General features: G+C 33.6%; 1 long non-coding RNA gene across 1 annotated transcript; it reads right to left on the reverse strand.

Annotated features, from left to right (window-relative positions):
• Window positions 1–3,534: 3,534 nt before the first annotated feature.
• Window positions 3,535–6,349, reverse strand: LOC130669570 (uncharacterized). The gene is made up of 4 exons (XR_008990218.1): window positions 6,140–6,349; window positions 5,642–5,894; window positions 5,464–5,554; window positions 3,535–3,735 (listed from the first exon to the last, which is right to left on the reverse strand). It is a non-coding gene; the product is annotated as an uncharacterized LOC130669570 (long non-coding RNA).
• Between the last annotated feature and the right edge of the window lie 13,204 nt (window positions 6,350–19,553).

A 19,553-nucleotide genomic window follows, 5' to 3' on the forward strand; every position in this document is an offset into this window, starting at 1 on the left:
ACGTTTACGTCGCTGCATTCCGTGATTTTACTGATCTCTCAATCATTAAATTCAAAAAAATTGATTTTTTTAATTTTTATTTCGAAAAAAAAACTTTTTTCTATTTTGGAAATTTAAGCACTGTCTGCAATAAAATTGTGGACAAAGCTCCGAAAAAATGTTGGTTTTCATCTTGTTAAAGATTATGAGCTTTTCAGAGCAAAAAACGTGATCCTTTAATTTTTTCAAAAATTTGATCGAGTGAAACAAATAAACGGCTGGTTGGACTGATCTGGCTCTTTGTAGGGTTTTTGTGGACATATTGAACTGTGAAATGCACAGTTAACATTATCGATTTCCACAATATTTTCATTTCAGCGCTTGATTTTCTAAAAAACCACAAAAAGCCCTTTTTTGTTGCATTTTTAAATTCATGTAACGATAGGGAAAAATTTTTTTTTCAAAAAAGCAATGACTAATCGTTGAAGGCAATTTATTCAAGTTTTTAAAACCCACCATTAACTTTCAGGTTATTGACCTCGTTTTGACTCAACTTCAACCTTGAATAACTTTCGAAGGAGTGAATTTAGCAAAAAATGTTAGAAGACCTTTTTTGTAGAGCATTAAATTTTCTTCAAGAATATGAATCTTGCGTAAAAAAAAAATTTAATATTTCTAGTAGTTACAAAAATCCAAAATAGAATCAAAGAATTAAAAAAACTAATCAATGTTTAAGGAACGGTTACGAGGAAACGGCTCGTTTTACGGCAATTTCTTAATAGAGATTTTTTGTAGGAAATTCAATTTCTTTAAGACTATACATTGCTCAAATTTTTCAGATAGATGATTTACGAGTTTGAGGTTATACATGAAATTTCTGTCATAAAAATAGTCGTAACGATACACCTCTTAATATCAATATTAAGGACTCAAACTTGCACAATAATTTTTTTTGGTCATCAGGAATAATATTTTTACAGTATCGAAAAAAAAAAAAAAAATAATCGATTATTTTGGCCCAGTCTATTGTGTATGCTTATTCTTTACAGCATACACACCTATCGAGAAAAAAATCATAATAAAAATGTATACCCCAATAATTATTTTCTCTATACTTCGAATAGAACTTGAAATTAATATTTTTATAATAAGGAACTTCGTTCCTATCTGGTGTCCCACGACACCACGCAATTTTTTTTTTATGTTCAGTACTCAGTATCGTATCTTTATTACGAAAGGTTATAGCGTTATTGGTTTATGAACGATCTTCACGGTGCACCGTAAAAAAAGACAAATTCACTCTAACAATAATTTATTAGCTGTTAATAAATATTTGTTAACTATTAATAAATAGTTTTTAACTGTCAATAAATGTTCTTTTATTCTAAAGAAACATTTATTAAATGATAACAAATATTTATTGATATTTAATAAATTCTTCTATTAGTGCATTAAGATACGAATAAAAGTTTACTAAATCTTTCACGATTTTATAAAAATTTGGAAAATCCAAAAGTGCACGACTCATAATGCTCATTTGTTACGAAATAATAAAATAATAATTAAAAAATGGTGGGAAGCACGAATAAATTTTAAATATATACAATTTTCTTCCATTAAAATTTGTTTTTGGTTTTTCTTTATTATATTAGTATTTTTTTTATAATTATAAAAGAACTTACTATAAATATCTCGATTAATAACATTAAAATTAAACTATAAATTAAATCTGCAAGTCTCCAAGATGACATTTATATAATCATAATATTTTTTTTTCACTTCCACACTTGAACTCGATGTCGACTTGTCGGAAAATTCCAGCGCGCGCATTAAATGATAACTTTGTTTTGTCGTTAAATAAATAAAGATAAATTTTCTCAAAATTGAATTTTTATTTCATTGTGTCAACTATACTACAATTATCGTCATAGTATTTTATAATCATAATACTAATTATTAGACTGGGCCAAAAAAATCGACTATTTTTTTTTTTTCGATACTGTGAAAATATTATTCCTGATGACAAAAAAAAATTATTGTGCAAGTTTGAGCCCTTAATATTGATATTAAGAGGTGTATCGTTACGACTTTTAGTTTCTTGACAGAAATTTTAGTTTTTACCCAAAACTCGTAAATTATCTATCTGAAAAATTTGAGCAATGTATATTCTTGAAGAAAATTGATTTCCCTACAGTAAATCTCTCTTAGTGAATTGACGTAAAACGAGCCGTTTCCTTGTAACCGTGCCTTAAGCATTGATTTGTTTTTTAAATTCTTTGTTTCTATTTTGGATTTTTGTAACTACTAGAAATATTAAAATTTTTTCTAGTCAAGATACATATTCTTGAAGGAACTTTAATGCTCTACAAAAATGGTCTCCTAACATTTTTTGCTAAATTCACTCCTTCGCAAGTTATTCAAGGTTGAAGTTGAGTCAAAACGACTTTAATAACCTGAATAACTTTCGAAGGAATGAATTTAGCAAAAAATGTTAGGAGACCTTTTTTGTAGAGCATTAAAGTTCCTTCAAGAATATGTATCTTGACTAAAAAAATTTTAATATTTCTAGTAGTTACAAAAATCCAAAATGGTACCAAAAAATTTAAAAAACAAATCAATGTTTAAGTTACGGTTACAAAGGAACGGCTCTCTTGACGTCAATTTACTAAGAGAGATTTTTTGTTAAAACTTTCGGTGTAAAAATGAACCCGGAAAACTTTACACGGCCGTGTAGTGTCAAATAACGGTGTAAAATTCTCTCGATGTAAATTTTCCATCCGCGTAATGTTAGCACGGTGTAATCAACTTTTTTTACACCATTTCGTGTTACTTGTTGTAATTTTGATTAATGAGCAACAAACGATCATTGAATATTTTCAACTACTTAATCAATAACTACATGAATTTTATTTAGATATTCAATAGTATCTTGAATACTTCAATATGTTTATGATTAATTTTCTTTAACGCAAAATTATCGTGAATTATACATATACGTTTGGCGGTATAAAAATTTTAAATTCACACCGCCTAAATTTAATTAATTAATAAAAATACCGTGCTAACTGTAGTGATTGAGTAAGTAAAAATATTTACAAAGTTATTAGTATATTACATACCTAGGCCAGTAAAATAAGAAAAGTCTCAGAGCACATGTAATTGTTGGCCGAGTCTGACAAAGATGTGGTCTGAGGCTTTCTTTTTTACTGGCCAAGGTGTGTATACTATTTTTCTGCTCGACAAAGCCGGAAAGTTGCAACTTTGTTTAGGGCAGCGGCTCGAAAGTTGCCACTCCGGCCGGAGGGCAGAAAAATATTTTAACACCTGTAAAGAATATTTTCACTGTCGGCGGTGTTATTTTAACATCGCTTCAGATGTTAAAATTTAATACCGAAAATTTTAACATCTACACCGTTTGGACTTTTTTTTTTGTCATCGTCATGTTTTCATAAGTGATATATTTGCCAGATTTCGGAGCGGTATTTGATAGCTTGGAATGTATGGATCGGGTCTCAGGATTTATCGATTATAAAGTTTGTAAATTTTAGATATTTTTCAAACTGAATTGTTTATTATGTTAAGTAATCAATAGATCATTAAATACATTATTAATTATAATGACTTCAATAATGATACAGACAAGTTAATTTATTATGTTCGTTCGTAACCCACTTCAGGACTGACATCCGAACATGTTAGATAATTAAAGTAATTTTTCCTACAAACATATCCAGAGCAGCAAAACTCGGTTGTGCACTAAAATAAAATATTAATTAAATAGTCACTTGTGTGTTTAAAAATTGAGTTTAAAAAAATATATTACGTTACGAATTCCAAAAAGACACATTTTCATTTGCCCTTTTGGCTCTAGAGAGCTTTCTAGAGCCAACAGAGCGTGTGATTTTTTTCTTCATTGTCAATCGAGTTGGAGACTTTTTTTAAAGCTAACAATTAAAAAAAAAAAATTTGAATCCTTAAGGGTGCATGAAGTTACATATCTTTTTGGCTTTCAAAAATTTTTTTTTCAATTTTTAGTTTAAGACCTGGGTTGAAAAATTTGATCTGTTTTAAGAAGGTTCGACCGAATCTAATGTAAAAAAGATTTTTCAACTTTAAGATTTTAAACTTAGTATACGTGTAAAGAATTACTTTATCTATGTATTCTCAAAATTTGAATATGATCCACCGTCTGATTTTTTAGAAAAAAATATTTAAAAATGACATTTTTAAAGTTCTTATATACAGACTCTTATGGCGGACAAGCTTCCGTCATGACTTATTAGATTTTGTTCATTATTAACCTCCCAAGTTTAATAAATAAAAGAAAAACCACATGCCATAAACTTGAATATTTTTAGAATATGAAGATTTTAACAATGTAGTATTACCGTTGTAATTATTTAAGTAATTCAAGTTAAACTTTATTATTTAATCTCGTTCATCGACAGAGATACAAGTTATTGAGGGTTTGGCAAAGTCGCGGAAGTAGCTGAGAGAAAAAAACAAAGATAGAAATACATTAATAAGAGAGACGAGATTAGAAATTAATTTTTCCCGCTTTAATTTGAATATCGATGTATAAGAAGTTAGAACGCGCTGTTACCAAATCTTTTTATTAAATCATATGAGTCAAAAATAACTAAGTAATTTCATTACTTTCTTTAATTAAGTATGTAATAAATATTCATTTATGAATTCGTTATGTTATTATAAATTAAAATAATGAATTTTTATAACTATTAGGAGAATTCAGCGAACGATAAAATTCAAATACTACTTTGACTCACTAGTTTCGGTCCAACCTCCCTATCAAATATAAATTTTAAGTTATTTCTATTGAATTTTTGAATTTTACTATTTATTCGTATTTAATTAACACGTGAAAATTTAATAGAGCTTTGCCTGTATCATTTTAGTCTGGTTTTGGTCAATTCTAGACCAAAATCAGACTTTTACTGCCTATATTTTTGTCAGTCTGTTTTTTATCATCGCTAAGATAGAAAATAACTTAAAAATTTCATGAAAATTTAAAGACAGCCTACTAAGTCCAAATACAATCTAATAAGACTAATATCAGATCTAGTTTTTTGACCCGGGTATAAGTCTCAAAAACGATTGGTAATAAAAAAATATGATACGTCCTTTTGGCTCTAGGGAGCATCTAGAGCCAAAGGAGTGAATAATAATGTCTTTTTGGAATTAGTAACACGATATATGTATATATTATCTAGAGAAGAAATGGGCGATTCAAAATTTTGTTAAATATATATATATATATATATATATATATATATATATATATATATATGTATTTTTTTTTAAATCTCAATTCATCCCTTTGCTCCGAGACCCCCAAGCTGTAAAGAAATTAAATAGTTGAACAATGTGATTTCGGGGTTTGCGAAAATTTAAAAGTTTTAATTAAAGATCAGATGAGGCCCCTGCCTATATAAATATTTAATTTAATAATGAAAAATAACTCACGTCCGCTCCATGACCTACACAAGCGTTTGCTCCGACAGCAAACAATGCAACCAAACACATGAAAATAATTAACTTGGACATTTTTATTTGGCTAAAAAAAAAGTGAATCAATTAATCGTCTCTACTACAAACGCAAGTGAATATAATTAATATATTCAATAATAAATATATAACTCACCAACAAATAGAACAATGAGCAGCGAAAAAATTACTACTCTTGACTAATGATATCGTTGAGTTGAGATGTAATTTATATCACTCGACTTTTCTCGTATGTGAACTTGATCATCATCGAAAAAAAATTCCATTTATTTACATAAGATAACTGACATGAACATATTACATAAGCGGTGCTCGTGATCAAGTGGTCAGCGAGCTTGTCTTCGAACCACGATAACTGACATAGTAAAGTTGCATCGAAAAAAATGATACTGAAAATTTTAATAGTTTATAGTTTACTTTTGACTTAAAATTAGTATATTCGACACTAATATCAAACCAAGATCATTACATATATTACAAAATGGCTATTATTTATATTAAAATTCGATACACATAGAAGAGCAAAATTTGTAATTTCGTATATTATAAATAATATGAAAAAGAATCGATAAATTGGTATCTACAGTTATTTATTACTATTCAAATAAACATAGAAAAATTAATAAAAATTTACCACTTATTTGATTTATGTATATTAGGGTGATCTAAAAAATAACAAATTTTTTTTTTTTTGGCGGAAACAGGTTCAAAAGTTTTATTGAGATAAAAAAAGATGCCTGTGAAAATTAGAGCTCTTAATATTAACATTAAGAGGTTCCTCATCAATTTTTTCTATTTTCCATAAGAATAATATGGAAAAAATTTTTTGTACGTTTTCTGATTTTTACAAGTACCTAACGATGCGTCATGGGAATAATTAGCAGGCATATTTTTGTAGGGAATTAAATGCTCTACAAAAAAAGATTCTTATTATTTTTTGAGGAATCTATTTGTTCAAAAGTTATTTGAGGTTGAAGTCGAATTCGTATTAAATTTTGAGATTTTCTTATTTTTCCGGCGAAACTATCAGACCTATTACAAAATATCATTGGACCTTTTTTGTAGACAATTTTATTCCCTAGAAGTTATTGCGAATAAAGTTTTTCCGAATTCCGCATTGTTTTCTATTTATTTTTATTTTAATGTCATGCTCATAAAAAAAATAGTCTTCAGATCGATTTTAAAATGTAAGTAAAATAATTAAAATCACTATTATAAAATATTTAAAAAAAATTGTAAACATTATAAATTGTAAATCATTATAGATTTGGTCTGAAGATGCTGGTGCATGGAACCAGCGAAATATTACCAATCAAAATTTTTTTAACATCGAATAAGATCGGATGTACCTTTTAAATGGTGCCGCGACTACATATCCGCGGACAAAATAACCGCGACAAAATATCCCGGACAAAATAACCGCACGACAAAATATCCGTGGACAAAATAACCACACGAAAAAATATCCGCGGACAAAATAACCACATGACAAAATGTCCTCGGGCAAAATTATCACACAACGATATATTGATAAAAAAATGTATATGGTGATGGTCATATTGTTATAATCACACACACACAAAATTTGTGAAAAAACGGCGCTATTTTTCACGGCTTTTCTGTGTGCGGGTATATTTATGTAATTGTACAAACACACAGAGTTCGTGAAAAAAGGGCGTTATTTTTCATAGTTTTTTTGTGTGTCGGCACATTTTTGTAATCGCACACACACACAAAATTCGTGGAAAAAGGGCGCTATTTTTCACAGCTTTTTTGTGTGTGGGTATATTTTTGTAATTGCACCCACACAGTGGTCATAAATGACTATTGAAATGTAATTTAATCATGACAAATGTATACTCGATCATTTGAATGAATTTATGAATTAAAATATTTATGTCATCAGATCATTTGCAGATCATTAATAATATTGTTATATATATATAAATTATTGTTGTATACTTCAATAATAAAACTTGTCAAAACTTGCTTGATAATTCCTAATTAATCATTATTAATTAGTTATTCAAATATATCGATTTGACGTTTTTTTGGTAACTGATATTTGACCGTACAGTTATTTTGTCACGGTTGCTTCGTCAACTGATTTAGTTTTTCCGGTAAATTTTATCGCGCGGATATTTTGTCCACAGATATTTTGTCGTCCGGTTATTTTGTCGTGTGGTTATTTTGTCTGCGGGTATTTTGTCGCGGATATTTTGTTACGGAACCCTTTTAAATTACTACCAAATTACAAGTACCGATCAAAACAAATGTAAATGTTCTAACAAACATATACATTTTGAAACTTAATACAAACTAAAAAAATATGATAAATTAATTTATAATAACGAATAAATAACATTTTATATTAATTATTAGTCAATGGGATAGAATTTATAAAATACAAGTTAACAGTTTTCGGTATTTTTATGAGGAAAAAATCAATATCTAGTGTATTAATCTTTCATTTTATTATTTACCAATATTTATAAATGATATTTTAGGCGAATAATTGATCAGTGTAATCGAATTTATGAAAAATTTGTAAATATAAAAGTGCACGACTCATAATGCTCATTTATTATGAAATAATAAAGTGTTGCGTAATTACAACTACATTCAAATTTGAATGTAGTTGAACTTCCGGCAAATAGAGGCAGCACCTACTGGGGCCTAGTGTCTATCTATTCAAACTTGACTTGCGCTGTGCGACGCATGCGCAGGGATTTTTACTGCCTCGTGGCAAGAAGACCGACGCCATTATCTATTCGTTTTATATAATTTCAAGTGACACCACGTGTTTTATATAATCTATTAAAATTGCGCTCATCTCGAGTAACTAATTAAAAGTAATCAAGAAACTACATCAAGGGTTCATAACTTTATATAAAAATATAATTATTTTTATAATCGCGAGCTCCAGAGCTCATAAAATAATTAATAAATAACATCAAGAAATCCAGTGTTCTACAACCTGTTCCTGAGGAGGTTATTTTCGACGGAGAATCGTACAGGTGCTTGATTTCTACCTTATAAATTAATTCAAGTGTTCATCAAACCAAAAGACTCAGTTTTGTTATTTATTTGATTAATATTATGCTCAATTTTTTAATTAAACTAAAAGTTATTTTTCGCTCAGTAGCCTCTGCTATCATGCTACCACGTGTTCACCAGATAAATTAAAATCAGTGTAATTTATCATGGGCTCATTAAATTCAATTCAATTAAGTGATCATCACTATTAAAAACTCAATAACAAAATTATTTATGTATTCAGTGCTATTAAAAATAGTAATTACGTGTTCAAATAATTCACTTCGCTCAGTAATCTCTGACATCATGTTACTTATTATCATGACAATTTTGTAATCAACTTAGTGTTCAATTTAACTCAACTTGATTATTTTTAATTCATTATTTACTCGAGCTCAACTCAATATTTTGTATTTAATCATTCACGTATTCATGAGCTCAGACATTTAACAGTATTTATAAATTAAATAAACTATTTAATTTGCAACCCAGTGATATTTTGTGCTGTGACAAATAAAAATATTGTTATATTTTTAAATATGCGTATTTTTCAAACATCCCAACCACCAACCAGTCCTGGCATGTCTTTATTTAATTAATAATACAACATAAAGTAATAATAAAAAATGGCGGGAAGCACGAATAAATCCGGAGACACGGCAGTGTCTCGCGCCAAGTACACGTTCAAACACATATGTGTGTGCGTGTACATGGGCGGCGCGAGCTCGCCCAGGTAAGATCTCCTAACGCTCATAACTGGCCCAGGCGTGGCCCCGTTATTTAATGCCAAGCCTTGGCGACCAGGATTCGCCCAAGCCTTGGTCAAACTTGAATGCCATTGCTCAGCCAAGACCAGTGTATTAAATTTTTTTTTATATACTCATTATTGTTCTTATCCTCAAAGTGTCTATTACACTCATTCAATTTAGATGCTCGTGATAAATGTAGATATTTATTTCGGATTACAGTAAAAACATTCTGATTAGTTTTAGTTGAGGACAATTTTTTCTTTACTTCACTCTGGAATAATATAAAACATCAGTTGCTTCTTATATTTTTTTGTGATTTTTACTATTTTGATCTGTATTATTTTAAGTCTCGTTTATCTATAAATCTTTAATCCTTATTGGAACGAAGTTCCTTATGGCGCGTTGCGGAGGGGTACCCTACCCGGCAAAAAACGTCCGTAACGCGAGAAAAAAAATCGTAACCTTTTTATGTATAATCTATGTATGATGGCTATACACTGTCTAATGTATAGTCTATGGGATGACTGTTATTATTATTGCCGTTTGCTATTATTATTATATCATTCGATAATTACACCATCTGGTGGTCAAAAGTGGAACCATCTGATTATTACTACTACGTTAAACGCAGGGAGGCTATACACAGGGTTGCGAATTCTTTAATGAGAATATTTGCAATCAAAAATTGAATTTTCAATCCGTAATTGAAATTATATCGATTAAAATTACAAAGTTAATTTTAAATTTAACAACTTGACTTGAAAAATTGAAAAATTAATTTAAATATAAATACGTGGGATTAAGAATCAAAAAACCAATTTTTAATAAGAGAAGTGAAATAGAATTCTAAAAAAGTAGTTTTTAAATTGACACGTGGGTCTAAAATTTCAAAAATTAATTCTAATTCAGATACGTGGGATTAAAAATTAAAAAATTACTTATTAATTCAAACACATGGGATCAAAAATTGAAAATTACTTTTTAATTCAGATTCGGTACGCCATCAAATACGTAATCAAGACAAAAAATTTGACAGCACTTATAACAGGAAAGAATACTATTTTACTTGATCTTCAAGTTTGAATATTTCAGGTCTATGCCTTTGGCTTGACCTTCCGGAGATTACCTCCCGCACCTTTTGCGTATACTGGTCCAAATTTTAGTTAAATTTTGCCACTAGAGGGGCTTCCAGAGGGCTCTGACCCCCTCCTGTGCCCCTTCTAGAGGTTGTGACGGCTGGTCGGATCGGCTCACAGATCCGCTCCTCAGTACGCTTTCGTTTACCGAGTAGTGTATATGAGTCCTTTTAACGTTGTGTAACGTTTGTAATTTTAATGTGATTTGTATGAAAAACGGATATACATAAGGAAAAGGTAAGGAAATCTTCGACACTAATATTTTATGTTTCAGAAAACACTAGTAATACTTTTTCGTCGAGCAGTATTTGTTTCGGCTCATTTGTGAAGGCTCATGAGGTGCAGCCGTGAAGGCTCGCCGAGTTTGCAGCTGAAGGAAGGCAGCCCGCCGGGCTCCTTCCCTCAGCCAAGGTGCAACCGCACCCACAGCCGTAGCTGCAGCCGGGACTCAGCTGAGACGAAACTCTTAGCTGCGGGTCACAACGGCTCGAGGCGACTTTATGCGCAGCATAAAGGCAGACTATCTGACTATCTTCGCCCTCGCAGCCGCAAGTATAAATACAAGGCAAAATAATGCATGAAATCAGCTCGCAGACAAACTATCTCGAGCGTAATATCTAAATCTGAATCGAGAGTATCTTCTAATGATACTCTAATATTTTTCAGATGGCTGAAGAACCTCAATGGACAACGATGGAGGAGTTGCTGGAAATAGCAGCAGAGACGGTTGAGGGAGACAGAGTTCTGGATAGGATAAAGTTGCTGGCCTAGGAATCCTTGCCAGTAGGTTGGCAAAATTGGAAAACCTTGGATTTTTCCAAGGAAAGTTTGTTCGGCAACGAGCAAGATGTTGATCCTCAAATTTTAAATAAATTGCGGTTTGCCTTACCAACGGTGGGATTAGCTCAAGCTTTCAATCCAGGGGCAGTAGACTTACCGGAAAAACATTATAGAGATCTTAAGGTCTCTATGTTAAATTGGTCGTTTTGTAGAGCTCTGATCATGAGTCCTCCGGCCCTGGTAAACAAGCTTAAAGGCTCGTTAAGGCAAGCTGAAATTTTCTTGCACGCAATTGAGCTACTAACCATTGCCACGGAAACTTCTCTCGCTTTCCTTGTCAGTGTATGTGCCATTTTCACTATAAGGGGCAAGCTGACCTCGAAAATTCTCAAACCATTTCCCTTGAAAAGGTGGAAGAACTTATTTCAGGTTGAAAGGGAAACCAGGAAACTAAAAGAAAGACGTGGATAGACATGGGATATCTAGTGTGGAATCGTGAACGGAAACTTACCAATCGTGGGATAAAATTTTCTTGGGTGGCCCCCATATTGTCTGATCGTCCGCAATATCTCTATTTTCCACCAAACCCGATGAGATCTGACTCCATGAAATCGTCTACACCCAGCGAAAAACCTATTTCTCCGCCGTCACTCAAATCGCCTACACCCAGCGAAAAATCTTTCTTTCTGCTGAAAGTTTGTACTGAAATCGCACCAGCAGTTAGAAAATCGTCAGGGCGAAAAAAGGCCAAGTGAGGATACCAATAACCATTCGGTGGTAAAGAGATCAAAGGTGGCAGCACTACAAGACCAGATGAACCATATGTTCGAGATCGTCTTAAAGAAGATCCAGAAGATAGAGCAGAGAGGAAAAGAAAGGGGGGAGGAAGAATCAAGTGAAGAGGGGGAAGAGCTTGAGAGCAGCTCAGAGCCATCAAGTGATGACGATTCTCTCTCGATTTTTTCATCGGCTTGGACCCCTCCGGTAATGAAAGATCCTTTAATAAACCGGCCGACAAGTCAGCCAAGTAATCCGTCAGTACAGCCGATGAACGATCTCGAGGCCTTGTCATTTGATCCGCAGATTAGGGAAAAGGAACCATTGATTCCTCCACCAACACCTGAAATTAAAGTTCAGGGAATCGCCTGCCAAAAGCTTGGGTAGGCAAGTTGGAATCAGATCAGGTACAAGGAAGTCCAAAGGAAGCTTCAAGCATCTCCAGTATTCAATTCACTGAAGATCAACACTCAGTTGGAGGGCCTCGTTTCTCAGTCCTACTATCTCACGCTTTTGGAGCGTATGGACGAACTAACAGAAACCCTGACTCATGGGTTGCTAAAACAGCGGCAATATTTTATGAAAGGGATGAAATCCATAGCAACTAAACACCCGGAGGCTTACAACCACATAAAAGGGGCATTCTTAGGAGATTCTCGGTTTAAGGAAACTTCGGATGACCTGCTTCAGTTTATGTGCGCTAGAAGAGCAGAAGTAATCGAGATGCGCCGAAAAGTCTTTAAACCCAGCGAGCAACATCACACGGTGAAGTCGGCGGAGATTCCGCCATCAGAAACCCACTTATTTGACGAGGAACTGCTTTTAAAATTTTTAGACCAGCGAGGTGGATTGAGCAAGGTTTTTCCTCAAAGTAGAAAGCCACTTACAGAGAAACCTCCTTTCTATGGATTGAAGAATAGATCCTTTCGAAAATCGGGTGGATCTGGGAGTTCCTCCTTCAAAAAGCCCAAACCACAGCCAGGGACTGGCGCTTCTTCTCGTAAGCAGGGTGCAGAGGAGCCAAGGAGAGAGCATAAGAAACGTGACTACGGTAAGAGAGATCGTAAGTCACTCCGAGCATGACTGCAGGTTTCAAGCGGGCCAACTTCAATTCTTTATCCCCCAATGGCAAAAACTAGATGCTCCGAACCATGTCATGAAGATTATTCAAGGTTATACCATCCCGTTTGCCCAAAAACCAATGTCAGTTCCTTTCTCAACGCAAAATATCAGGCGATTCAGCACAAAAATATCTCACCAGATGTCAGTGGAGATACAGGAATTATTGGAAATGAGAATCCTGAAAGTGTCTACACACTCAATAGGTTTTCTCTCTCCGATGTTTCTAATCCAAAAACTAGATGGCAGCTATCGTCAAATTTTCAACCTGCAAAGGTTAAACAAATTTTTACATCCAAAGAAATTTCGCTTAGCGAATCAGTCCAAGGTTCCAAAATTTCTTCAGAGAGGCGATTTTTTGGTCAAGGTGGATGTTTCTCGGGCATACTTTCACATCCCAGTGAAAAAGAGCCTTCCTTTCGGATTGGCGAGTGCTCCACGGGATTTTACACGAGTAAGCAACTGGTTGGCAAGTCTCTTTCGCCAAATGGGGATGAGAGTCCTGGTATACTTAGACGATTTCTTTTTCGCCCATCAATGCAAGGACATCCTGAGAGAGCAGATCAAAACAGCAATTCAATACCTTCAAAGTCTGGGCTGGATGTTGAACTTGGAAAAGTCGGTAACAGAACCAACGAGAGAGTTGGAGTTCTTGGGAATAAAGTGGAACACGAGACTAAATACTATGGAATTGCCAAGCAACAAAAAAAATCGCATTTTCAGGACCTTAGACCAGATAAAGTCATCGGGGAAGTGGAATTGGAAAATGGCGGCTTGCCTATTGGGTCAGCTGAATTTTGCAACACTAGTCACTCCATTGGGTCGTCTTTTCTCACGCGAGTTACAGAAGGCTTACAGGAAGTTACCGGAGGAGAAGCCAAGGAAGAACAAGATCATAACACCAGGAGGCACTCTGGAAGACTGCGCATGGTGGCAAGAGAACATCAACAATTCCAACCCAATTTTCGAGGACGACCCAGACATCTTCCTGACGACAGATGCATCCGATACGGGCTGGGGTTTCCACCTGGACAACGAAACGGAGGCAGGTGTTTGGAAACCGGAGCAACGTTAACCGGAGTTGGCACGTGAACCGGAAGGAACTTTTCACGGTTTTAATTGCAATCGAGAAGTTCAAGGATCAATTGAGAAACAGGTCAGTATTACTGCAGACGGACAACAAGACGGTAGTTGCTTACATTCAGAAACAGGGAGGGACCCGTTCCCAAGTCCTTCACACCTTGTCCAAGAGGCTGTTATTAACAGCGCGACAGTTTCAGATCCGTCTTGTTCCGTTTTATCTTCCAGGCCAGTACAATTGTCTTGCGGACAGGTTATCCAGGAGATTACCTCTGACGGACTGGCATCTGAAGAACAGTCTGACCAAGTTAGTCTTCGAGAAATGGGGAACTCCCCAGCTGGACCTTTTCGCAACAAGCAGATCCAGAGTAGTGCCAAAATATGTGACAATGGAGGTCAACGACCGGGGAGCATGCTTCATCAACGCCTTCAGCAGACCATGGACACTGGATTTGGGATGGGTATTCCTTCCACCACCACTGATACCCAAGGTATTACAGCACCTGAATTCAGCAAGAGGGATCTTCTTGGTGGTAGCACCCAGATGGGAGAAAACCTTTTGGAGCGGAGGTATCAAGAGCAGGAGTACTGCAGCTCCACTCCAACTATGGAACCTGGAGAACAATTTGGTGGACATGGCGACAGGGCTGCCTCCGCAGAATGCCAAGGACCTCTGCTTGGAGGTTTGGAAAGTACGGGGTGGGGTGAACTGATTTCGGGCTTGGAGGAGCAGGACATTACCCTTTTATCTTCGGCATGGAGAGGGTCGACCTGGAAGACTTACTCGGCAGCATGGAAGCAGTGGTTGGATTGGAGTAAAGATAACGGAGTTTCTCCAAGAGATCCATCACCACAGAATCTGGCAACCTACTTTGGTTACCTGTTCAGAGTCAAGAAGTTGGCATACAAGACTATCCTGGTTAGAAAATCAGTTATCAACACCTTCGTAAATCCGGAGGGGAAGTTATGCTCTCACCCTCTGGTGAAATCGATACTGAAAGCAATTGGCACTAGTGAGGCAAAATCGTCGACACCACGGAAAGAAATTTGGAATATCGAATCCATGATCAGCTGGCTAAAGAATAATCCTCCTGATGAGAAGAGTATTTTTCAAGTTTCGAGACATACTGCCGTTTTATTACTGCCAGCGTCAGGTAGAAGAGGTCATGACCTTACACTGCTGTCAATTGATCAAAGTAGAATTGTCTTGGAAGATGATTCGGTAACCTTCTGGCCGAGCTTCGGATCTAAAACGGACACTCCGAATCACCGACAATCAGGGTGGAAGCTGACGAAATCAGACCAGGCTGAATTTAATATCGTGTACTGGATTAAGCAGCTGATAAAAATATCAGCGAGCAGAAGAAGAGCAGTTCCTAACCTAATGAACCTCTTTATTACTACCCGGGGTAAAGTAAAGGCGGCATCGAAGGCAATCATTGCTGGTTGGTTAAAAACCATTTTCGCTGCAGCAAAGATTAAGGGGAGCCCTGGGTCATTGTGATCGGCGGTAGCTTCCTATAACTACGAGAAAAACGTGGATTTGGACGAGATATTGAAACGGGGAAACTGGAGTGGCCCTAAAAATTTTTTCAAATTGTATTGTAAGTTCGTAAAAAAACCAGAAACTAGTTCTAAAAATATATTATTTTCATCGTTTAAACCAGTTTAAAAGATAAGTAAGTACCAAAATTGATTCTGTTTGTATTATTATCTAATAATAATTATTTCTTTATCGTAGAGTAAGTTTATAAGCTGTCTATTTTAAGGCTTATCAAATAAATTTGAGTTTTCAGTGTTCAATAATTAAACTCTAATTTCTGTAGTGTAGTGTCCTTTTCCTTAATAGTATAGTTTTCAGGTCACAGTACGCCATAGGTTGTAAGCCGGCAGATTCCAAACATCTCTCCGAAAGGTCAAGCCGAAGGCATAGACCTGAAATATATACCGTTTTCTATCCCGAAAGGAGGAAAACGATTATTTCGGGTCATGCCAAAAGCTTGACCTGAGGAAGGCCTTGCCGGCTACTTCGGAGCAGTACGGAGGAGCGGATCTGTGAAGGGGGTCAGAGCCCTCTGGAAGCCCCTCTAGTGGCAAAAATTAACTAAAATTTAGACCAGTATACGCAAAAGGTGCGGCAGGTAATCTCCGAAAGGTCAAGCCTTTGGCATGACCCGAAATGATCGTTTTCCTCCCTTCGGGGTAGAAAACGGTATATATTTTTAAACTTACTGTTGATCGTCAGATATAATAAAATTCGAATTAAGAAGATCATGCATAGTTAAGACATTTGAGCATTAAATTTTTTGAATAATTTTCAGCGTAAGCAGAGAATTTAAAATTAAACCAACACCAATCCGATGTTCGTAATTAAAAATATTTTATTTTATTTTCTTATTCGAAAATAGAAAATTTAGAAACAGAATGTAGTTTTCTAATCCCCTTTAGCTATGGCTAATTATAATTTTTGATTGACTTTTCAATTATTAGATATGGAATTAGAAATTAGAAAGAAATTTTTTAATCTGGTTTTCCGAATTGAAATTTTTTATTTAATGTTTTATTTAAAAACGTAGATTTAAAAATTAAGCCATTACATTTTAACGATACTTTACGAATTGAAAATTTGAAATTTAATTTTTAATTGAAAAAGTGTTGGATTAAAAATGAAAAATTTATTTTCAATTCAAAGATATTCAATTAGAAAATTACAAAATCATTTTTAATTTGTTGTTTTTGGATCATGAAATATAAAAAAAAATTTAATTGAAACACTAATGCAATTATAAATTTAATGCGCTATTTGCAACTCTGGCTATACACTATATATAGGAATGTATTAGACTGGGCAAAAAAAATCGACTATATTTTTTGTTTTTCGATACTGTGAAAAAATTATTCCTGATGACTAAAAAAAATTACTGTGCAAGTTTAAGCCCTTATTATTGATATTAAGAGGTGTATGGTTACGACTATTAGTTTTTTGACAGAAATTCCATTTTTTACCCAAAACTCGTAAATCATTTATCTGAAAAATTTAAGCAATGTATATTTTTAAAAGAAATTGAATTCCCTACAAAAAATTCTCTTAGTAAATTGACGTCAAATAAGTCGTTTCCTTGTAACCGTGCCTTAAACATTGGTTTGTTTTTTTAAATCTTTGATTCTATTTTGGATTTTTGTAACTACTAGAAATATTAAAACTTTTTTTTTATGCAAGATTCATATTCTTTAAGAAAATTTAATGCTCTACAAAAAAGGTCTTCTAATATTTTTTGCTAAATTCACTCCTTCGAACGTTATTCAGGTTATTGACCTCGTTTTGACTCAACTTCAACCTTGAATAACTTTCGAAGGAGTGAATTTAGCAAAAAATGTTAGAAGACCTTTTTTGTAGAGCATTAAATTTTCTTTAAGAATATAAATCTTGCGTAAAAAAAATTTAAATATTTCTAGTAGTTACAAAAATCCAAAATAGAATCAAAGAATTAAAAAATAAAATCAATGTTTAAGGAACGGTCACGAGGAAACGGCTCGTGTTACGGCAATTTCCTAATAGAGATTTTTTGTAGGGAATTCAATTTCTTGAAGACTATGCATTGCTCAAATTTTTCAGATAGATGATTTACGAGTTTGAGGTAATACATGAAATTTTTGTCATAAAAATAGTCGTAACGATACACCTCTTAATATCAATATTAAGGACTCAAACTTGCACAATAATTTTTTTTGGTCATCAGGAATAATATTTTTGGGTGATTCTGAAAAAAAGTCGAAAATGGCTTTATCGAGTTGATCAGTTTTTTTTTAACTAGTGATCGAATTTTTTTTTGCTCAAGTTGTAGTATATGTCTTGTTTGAGGAAAATATTATAGTGGTCCCCAAATTTTTTGAGTTTAAATTGAGTATAAAAATCTTTAAAAAATTCGAAAATGAGGGAATGACAGATTCGTGAGGGAATGATTTTTAATATTATTTTTTAATAATTAAAAACTCTGTAATGCACTAATAATTTATTTTATTGCATAATTATAATAATTAAATGATTTTATTGCCGAAATATAATAATTAAATATATTAAAATAATGAACAGAGAACATAAATTGCAATTTTACTAATCTAATATTATTTATCAGTTATCAGTCTCTATGCAATCTAACCACAGTTGGCTTTAGTTATTTTCACTTTCTTAAAGTTTTTATTTTTGCTCATCGACTTTTTTAACAAAATAACAACCTCGACTGAGTAACTTTGGGGGTTCAATTATTCGAAGAACTTCAGACCAAGTATAAAGTTCTTCATCTTTAACTGTCGGCCATTTCCAGCATTTTGATCCTTTCTTTATACACCGTACCAAAGCCCCATCATCAGACAATGAAAGAATTTTACCAGGATAGACCTCGTTATTCCATGTTATAAAGACATGGTCATCAAGTTTATATTCATAAGTATTTTTTTCAGAAGGAGTAATCTTCGATATCTTCACATTACTTTCTACTTTAACTTCTTTTCTTTTGCGTCGCGTTGATACTACAGGTGTGTCCTTATCCGATACTTTAAAAGTTTTATAGTAACCAAGATGAAAATGTTGGCATTTTCCAACGCAGTCAAAACAAGATAGAGTTCTAAACTCTAGCACATCATTTGAGAACACAAATTGTCTGATTTTTTGAGTGCCAGGAAACGTTGAAATAGACTTAGATTGGAGTGACACTGACAGTGAAGGTTATGATGGTGAAAATGAAGAATTTTTAGAAAAATTCGATGAAGTTTTAGATTTTACATCGAGTTTCGGTGGAAACAGCAATGATTCACTGCAGGCTGAAGATAATAACGTTGCACATTGTGATATTAGCACTAACTCTGAAATATCATATGACTCGAAGACCGATGATGAAAATTTGCCAACAGAAGCAAGAAAATCTGTTGTTGATTGTTTTATCTTATTTATTGATGTGAAAATTCTGACAACAGTAATTAATTGTACAAACACACACATATCGGTCGTTCGTAAAAATTTTTCAAGAGAACGTGATTGCCAAAATACTGATATCGAAGAAATAAAAGTTTTTATAGGTCTTTTGATACTAGCTGGATTACTTAAGTTCAATGTAAAATTAGATGATCTTTGGGAAAAAGGCGGACTTGGTACAGAAGTTTTCAGGCTAACAATGAGTTTGCGAAGGTTTAAGATTCTTTTACGGTATGTTCACTTCACCAATTCCAGAAAATTTAAAATGATTGATCAAGATAATAATTGTAACGAAATTGAAGAGATTATAGAAAAATTTATTGCGAATTGTAAAAAAAATTTTGAATAAAGTTCTGACATCACTGTTAGCAGGAAATGTTTAGATCATAAATCTCAATC

This window comes from Microplitis mediator, chromosome 6 (genome assembly GCF_029852145.1).
Source record: "Microplitis mediator isolate UGA2020A chromosome 6, iyMicMedi2.1, whole genome shotgun sequence".
NCBI classification, from domain to species: Eukaryota; Metazoa; Arthropoda; class Insecta; order Hymenoptera; family Braconidae; genus Microplitis; species Microplitis mediator.